This window comes from Heterodontus francisci, unplaced genomic scaffold (assembly GCF_036365525.1).
Source record: "Heterodontus francisci isolate sHetFra1 unplaced genomic scaffold, sHetFra1.hap1 HAP1_SCAFFOLD_337, whole genome shotgun sequence".
NCBI lineage: Eukaryota > Metazoa > Chordata > Chondrichthyes > Heterodontiformes > Heterodontidae > Heterodontus > Heterodontus francisci.
In genome coordinates, this window is record NW_027141841.1 from 1,068,369 (window position 1) to 1,076,747 (window position 8,379).

Genomic DNA, 8,379 nt, shown 5'->3' on the forward strand with positions numbered 1-8,379 from the left:
CATCCTTGGTGCTGCTCTCTCCTCCCAAACCTCATCTCATGTGACTGTTACATCATCACTTTGACAGTGGGCGTGATTGATCCCAATGTCTTCAGCATTAACACTTTACATCCTTATACTACACTGTCTGTCCAAAAAAATGGGTGGAGGGAACTTGATTTATCGAAACACCAACAGCTGCCAGTTGAAAATAAACTCAAACCCATCAGCGAGAGAGAGAGACTGTCAGAGAACCTCCTGCATCCAGTCCTGACCCTGTCACACTCAGCAGAGGCTCCCCCAGACCCCACTCTCATCAACACTGAACATTGTTACCGAGACACTTCAAATACTGTTTATAAAAGGCAGGAAAGGTCAAAGTTCACACAGCTTTATTGAACAGAACAAAGTTTAATATCTTCTGACCGTTTCTCGGTAACCACATGAGACATAGTTTTTCTTATTTGGTTCCTTTGATTTTTCTTGTTAATGACTGACAAATGTTCCAAACCTCAGATCAACCCTCCGACTTGCATCATGTCCCAGTCTCAGTCACAAGCAACAGATAACAACACAAACACTCTGAAACATACAACGCAGTCACACTTTCCTTCAGTGACATTAATGTCGAGCTGTTTTCCAGGTTGAATGCAACTGTGAACAAATTTGGATCAATGAAGTTGCCTTTGAAATATCAGCACTGAATTTCTGTACAAGGAGGAACAGCCATTCCAAACTCACATCCTACACAAAGGCTGTTTTCTCCTGTGATGAAAATTCATCATGTAATTTGAATTCTCACTTAAAGTTCAGAAGACACAGTTGGAAGTGATTGACAAGATAACTTCTATATCACAAATGAGAAGCAAGGCTCCACTGGAAATTGAACCCAGGCTCTCCTGTTTACAAGGCAGGTGCTTTAACCAACTAAGCTACAGAGCCAGATGTTGATACAATTAAAATCAGAGGAGTACACCATTTATTCTCATATAATATCAATATCAAAGCAAAATGCAGCAGATGCTGGAAATCTCAAATAAAAACAAGAAATGCTGGAAATACTCATCAGGTCTGGCAGCATCTGTGGAGAGAGAAGCAGAGTTAACGTTTCAGGTCAATGACCCTTCTTCAGACCCTTCTATAGATTCTCATCCCACTTCTCCACAGGTCACAACATATATTTTATCTTTTCCCACTTCCTGAAACAGTCAATCATATACTCTATTCTTCCCAGAATAGAAGACACGGACCAGGTTTCTTTAATGAACAGCAAAATTATGAGTTTATTGCAGAACAAGTTTTAACTAGTCATGAAATAAAGCATAAATACACAGGTAGAAATTTTAAAAGTTCCCTTTTTACCTTAACCAACATTTAAAGCCCCTTTCTTCCCACAGCCCCACACACGCACACACACATACACCGATTAACTGAAAAAAAAAGAATTATTTTTTACAATTCTGAGTTCTGTTAAAGACAAAAACAACACTTGGGCTCATTACTTGTTCATTCCTGAAGAAAACAGCAGATGAGATATGTTGTTCCAAAACTGGCAGACAGTCTAACTTCTGAGTATGCATAGACAGGTCACTAGGGTCTTTTAGAACAGTTTTTTAGAGGCAGTGCTGAGAATTAATTTTAGCAGGCTTTCTTCAAAGACAGGAGAAGAGATGAATTGACACAGTGAAGTTCTCAGGGTCTTTTAAAGATTTGCTGCAAAACAACGTGGGTTGTGTTCTTCTCTCCTTCCTTGACACTTCTTCAGGCTAACTTTATCAGCTGCTCACTCCAGAAGGTAAAACACAATGACTGCTACAAATAAAAGCTTGTGATTTTTCTGCCCTCTTCGGTGTGTGCTGCTGCTGCCGGGTTTGTCCAATCAAGCGGCGCATACAAACATCTCTGTCCACATTTCCCGCTGTTACCAGGGTTTCTGTTCTACATTTAACTTGAGTCATGTGACAACCAGTAAACATAGTTGCCAAATTAGTACTTTCAGTACCCTCTCGAAAAAGAACTGGTCTGACATTTATTAAGTTTGACGATGAATGATAATATATTCCAACCTTGGATCAACCTTGCATTGTGTCCCAGTCTCGGTTAAAAGCGACTCATAATGGCACCAACACTCTGAAACATACAACATGGTCACACTCTGCTTCAGTGAGATTAATGTTGAGGCGGTTTCACGTCAAATGCAATTGTGAACACATTTCTCTCGTGGAAATTGTGGGTGATTTGAGTATTTGCACTGAATTTCTGTGCAAGGAGGGACAGTTTCAAACAGCCATTCCGAAATCACTTCCTTCACAAAGACAAAGACTGTGCTGTCTTCACGTGTCACTCAACTTCACAAACAAATTTGAACTCAAAGTTCAGGGGAAGACAGAGATGTGAATGATTGACAGAGTAATCTTTCAATCATAACTTTCCGTTTCTTTACTGCAGTGAGGCTTTGTTGGGGTTTGAAGTTAGGTTTATCTGTTTATCAGACAGAGGCTTTAACCAACTAAGCTGCAGGGCAAAACCTCAAACATATCCTTTCCTGGAGTTACAGGTTATTGCAGGACTATCTGTCTCTGGGTTCTTTCTGAATCCATAAGTTTGCAGATCTTTGTGAGTGAGAGACATGGAGATATGCTTCAAAGATTTCCCTGTAAATTATTCATATCTCCATCTTTTCCTGAACTTTGAACAAACACATTACTGTGGGAATCACACACATCTGGCCCTCACACTCGTCCGCTGAACATTGAAAGGTTACAGTGTTTGGGGATCCATTTATTCAGATACATCTTGATCAGGACATGATTCACACATGTAATGTTTTTGTATATTATGTTTATGATGTAATATTGCAAATAAACTTTTCCTTGCACTTGCCACATTTGGTCTCCATTTTCTCTGCTGATGCCCCCTGAATATATTGGAGAAAATGGTGATGAGGATGAGATAAAAGTCTGTAAATATAGGCAGCAAACAGCAGCAGGGACTGCAGTGAACAAGAACAGCCAGCTCCTGGTGACCTACCTGCTCGGATGGTGGAGATTTTGGGTGGACTCTGTGAAGCCTGTACTACAGACTGTCTCCTCAGTTGAATGAGATGCCCTCGGGTAAAGCATGGCTACCCGACCCGACTCCGACCGGACCCGATGACATGTCAGGTTCGGGTCGGGTCTCTCTTCCATGTCCGGCATTCGGGCTCGGGATGGGTCAGGCTGGAGGCGGACACAGTGCTGCCTTGCTCAGGGAGGGAACTTCTGCATGATTCCGCAGGAATAGCCAGCTTTCGGAATGGAGGATCACAACACTTGGACAAGGTATGTTTGATATAATTAACTTTATTATGGTAGTCGGGTCGGGTCGGGTCGGGTCGGGTGCGGGAAAAAAATCAAAGGACTCGGGCCCGGGTTGAGTTCAGTTTGGATGTGGTCAAGTCGGGCCGGGTCGGGTTTCAATTTCATAAATGAGCAGGCCTTTACCACATGGTCTTAGTGTGCATCTGATTCAAAGTGATTATTTGGGACAATATGGCTGCACCCAAGGGATACATTGGAAGGCGAGGAACATATGAGAGGGCTCGAGACCCATTCAGTTCATATATTGAAAGAATGGACATGTTTTTCAGAGATAATAACATTTTGGAACTTGAAGGTGAAAGTGAAGAGGTCAAGACTCAGAATAAGGCAATTCTTGAGGGCAAGAAAGTAATTTTGCGAATGGGAATTATCCTGGAAGTGTATGACATGCTAACAAATCTTCCTGCTCCCATCAAGGCAAAAGATGTGAATTCAAAACAATCATCACCAAGTTGGAGGAACATTTCAACCCGAAGCCACTCGAGATCGGAGAAAGCGAGAAATTTGGAACCAGAAAGCAGAAAAGTAGTGAAACAGTTGGTGAGTACATTGTGGCATGAAGAATTTATTACTACATTGCAACTTTGGCATATTCTTGGACCGTGCATTATGAGACAGATTTGTGCTTATATTGGTGGATGAGAAAATATACTAAACACGCAAAATCCTACATTTCAGCTAGCGTGTAAGATTGCTCTATCCATGGAGATAGCATCAAAGAATGCTGTGGAATTTCGTCTTATGCCAGTGACAGTAACACCCTTCAGGAGAAGATTAAAAAACTGTCAAAATGGGCTTTCACATTGCAGATAAAATTTTCCACAGAGAAGTGTAAAGTGATAAGGTTTGGGAGGAAGAATGAGGCAATGTGCACGAATCTTGGAAGGTTTGAAAATGTTGCTAAAAGCAAACAGGACACTTGGCTTTGTTACTAGAGACATAGAGTAAAAGCAAATAACTTATACTAAACCTTTATAAAACACTGGGGTTGAATGGCCTCCTCCTGCACCTCCACGGAAAGCTTCCACTCCAGGCTCGGACACCCTCTTCAAGATCACTGTCCATACATCCCGCCACTCCACGCACGGATATCTCCCTCAGGATCAGATCACAGCTCCACAGTCCTGCCACATCCAGTCGTGAATGGTGGTGGATAATTTAATAACTAACAAGATGAGGAGGCTCCAAAAACATCCCCATCCTCAATGATGGTGGAGCCGAGCACGTCAGTGCAAAAGGCAAAACTGAATCATTTGCAACCATCTTCAGTCAGAAATATTAAGTGGATTTGATCTGTGCTAATTTCAGCTCCTCATCCTCGCTGGTGCCTTGGTTCTCTGGTGCTAATTTCAGAGTAAACCATGCAGCTTGACAATTGGAGTCAAAGAAAAAGACACAGGAGAGTTTGAAAGTGCCAAAACCTGGGATTGAACCAAGAACTGTGATTTTTAGTACTATGCAAATCCAGCTGAACTATTTCAGCCACACACCAAAACCAGCCTTCACTCATTGCTTTGGAAGACAATGTTTACATTCAAGTGTTTGTCAAAATTTACAGAACACAACATGAGTGATATTTCCCATTGTTTTCTCAGCACTGATGGATTGTGAAGCGGGAGACAGCCAGAAGTCCCACTGAGCTGCACTGACCCCGAGTAGTGAGTGAAATGAGATAAAGTTCAATCTTTAGCAGTGAGACGCTGGAGAGACGGATGAGTCCTGAATCAAGGAGAGACTTTCTGATATAGTAAAAGCAAAATACTGCATATGCTGGCAATCTGAAATACAAACAAAGGTGCTGCAAATACTCAGCAGGTGTGGCAGCATCTGTGGAGAGAGAAACAGAGTTAAAGTTTCAAGTCTGTGACCTTTCATCAGAACTGGCAAAGGTTAGAAAAGAATTAGGTTTTAAACAAGTGAAGGAGAGGGGCGTGTGGGAGAGAACAAAGGGGAAGGTGTTTGATGGGGCAGAGGGCAGGAAAGATTAAATAACAAAGTTGTCCTGGGACAAAGGCAAAGAGTCCGTTAATGCTTGTGGTCAAAGACAAAGCATTTGTCCAGAGAGAGTGTTAATAGCAGAATAATGAGCAGCTCCGACTACATGAAAAACAGGCACATGATTTCAAACACACTGTGTTTTGTGCTCCCCCTTTTGTGAATCCTTGTTCACAGCTTTCCAATTATAATGCAAAGAAATGAACATAAACAGGCTTTCTTTGGTTTAAAGAAGAAAAGTGAAACTTATTAAACTTGCTTAAACTTTAATACGGTTCATGCCTACAGATATACGATGCTCCCATGCTAGCATGCACACGTGATATACACATGCAGCGAGGGACAGAAAAAAGAAGAAAAGATAAAGTGGAACAGTTTGAGGCAATATCTTGTTCCTGTGCTTCGAGCTCACAGTGTAGCTCTTTTGTAGGTAATTCTTGCATTTCGTGGGGCCCAGTATTCTACTGAAACCTTGTACATGTTGGAGATTTTTGTCCATTTGAGATTCACATGTTTTCACAAGGTTCAGTTCTGTGGGAAAGAGATGGAGGCAGGCAGGACTGGAGAGGGTCTGCCCCATTCGGGAGCACACGGTGTTCTGAGTTCAAATCTGTGGCAAGTTCAAAAAACCAACAGCCAATTAGTCATGTGACTAAAACTGGTCTGACCACTTCTGCTGTGTATTGGGGAAGCAAAAGACTGCGTCCCTTTGTTTCAATGCTGTTTGCTTCTATGCAAATTTCTTTCCAGTCAGGCGATGGCAATTTTAAGTTTTAATGTTCATGTGGCAAAATTCATGTGTGCCTCAGTCTTGGCAGGTGGGGTGAGGGGGGGGGGGGGGTTTGCCTGACACCAGTCATGTTCTGAAGTTATTGAACTCAAGGTTCAGTCCACAAGGCTGTAGAGTGCCGAATCGAAAGATCAGTTGCTGTTCCTCGAGCTTGCGTTGATGTTCACTGGAACACTGGAGCAGGCCAAAGACAGAAATGTTGACATGAGAGCAGGGGGGAATGTTGAAATGGCAAGCAACCAGAAGCTCAGGGCCATGATTTCGGACTGAGTGGAGGTGTTCGACAAAGCGGTCAGCAAATCTGCGTTTGGTCTCCCCAGTTTAGAGAAGACCGCATTTTGAACAGAAAATAAAGTCCGCTAAATTGAAAGAAGTACAAGTAAATCACTGCTTCACCTGAAAGGGGTGTTTGGGGCCTTGGATAGTGAGGACAGAGGAGGTAAAAGGGAAGCTATTACACTTCCTGCGATTGAATTGGAAGGTGCCGTGGGAAGGGGACGAGGTATTGGGGATAATGGAGGAGTGGACCAGAGTGTTGCGGAGGGAACGATCCTTTCGGAATGCTGACAGGTGAGGGGAAGATGTATTTGGTGGTGTCATCACGCTGGAGGTGGTGGAAATGGCGGAGGATAATCCTTTGGATGTGGAGACAGGTGGGGTGGAAAGTAAGGACAAGGGGAAACCTGTGGCGCTTCTGGGAGGGAGGGGAAGAGGGTAGGGCAGATGTGTGGGAAATGGACCAGACACACTCCTTGAACTCTCTGCTGACGAAGTCTGAAAAAGGGAAGAACAACCACACAACATGGGTCTCAAATCGAAGACCCTGAGATTAAAAGTCTCATGCTCTACCAACTGAACTAACAAGGCCTGATACAGTACTTCTACTCTGTATGTTATTGGACGGATGCAGCTGTTGGCTCCACCCCAAGGGCGGGCGTTTGTTCCACCAACCATGAAGCAGCTTCCTATCAATTCCCAAAATTATCATCTCCAACAAGAGAGAATCTAACTATCTCCCCTTGACATTCAATGGCATTATCATTGCTGAATCCCTCACTATCAACATCATGGGGGTTACCAATGAGCAGAAACTGAATTGGAACAGCCATATAAATACCATAGCTTCAAGAGCAGGTCAGAGGCTGGTAATTCCACTGTGAATCACTCACCTCCTGTCCACCATCTCCAAGGCACAAGTCAGGAGTGTGATGAAAGGCTCCTCACTTGCCTGGATGAGTGCAGCTCCAACAACACCAAAGAAGCTCAACACCATCCAGGACAAAGCAGCTCACTTGATCAGCACTTTATTGACCACCACCTCGACTACCTAGAAGGACATTGGATGAATGGCAACACCACCATCTGCAAGTTCCCCTCCAAACTACACACCATCCTGACTTGGAACTATATCATGGTTCCTTCACTGTCACTGGATCAACATCCTGGAACTCCCTTCCGAACAGCACATATTACAACGGCTCAAAAAGGCGGCTCACCACCACCTTCCCAATGGCAATTAGGGATGGGTAATAAATGCTGGCTTTGCCAGCAATGCCCACATCCCATGAAAGAATAAAAAAGAGATTTACCACAATGGTAGCAGGGTGTGGGTCTTCAGTTATGTGGAGAGATTGGAGAAGCTGGGGTTGTTCTTCTTGCAGCAGAGAAAGTTCAGAAGGGATTTGACACATTTGTTCAAAATCATGAAGGTTTTCAATAGTTTAAATAAGGAGAAACTGTTTCCAGTGGTAAAAGGGTCAGTAAGAAGAGGACACAGATATCAGGTGAGTGGCAGAAGAACCAGAGGTGACATGAGGAGCCATTTTTTACACAGCGATGTGTTGTGATAAAGAAAGAAAAGACTTGCATTTATATAGCACCTTTCAAGACCACTGGACATATCAAAGCACTTTGTAGACAATGAAATACTTTTGAAGTGCAATCACTGTTCCAATGTCAGAAATGCAGCAGCTAATACCCACAAACAGCAATGTGATAATGTCTAACTGATCTGATTGAGGGGCAAATATTGATCACAACACCAGGGATAATTGCTCTTCACTTGTTTGAAATTGCAGCATGGGATCTTTTACATTCACCCAAACATGCAGACCGGGTCTTGGTTTAATGGCACAGTGGTTAGCACCGCAGCCTCACAGCTCCAGCGACCCAGGTTCAAATCTGGGTACTGCCTGTGTGGAGTTTGCAAGTTCTCCCTGTGTCTGCGTGGGTTTTCTCCGGGTGCTCCGGTTTCAT

General features: G+C 43.3%; 1 non-coding gene across 1 annotated transcript; it reads right to left on the reverse strand.

Annotated features, from left to right (window-relative positions):
- Window positions 1-847: 847 nt before the first annotated feature.
- trnat-ugu (transfer RNA threonine (anticodon UGU)) lies at window positions 848-921 on the reverse strand. Its single transcript has one exon. It is a non-coding gene; the product is annotated as a tRNA-Thr (tRNA).
- Window positions 922-8,379: the final 7,458 nt, after the last annotated feature.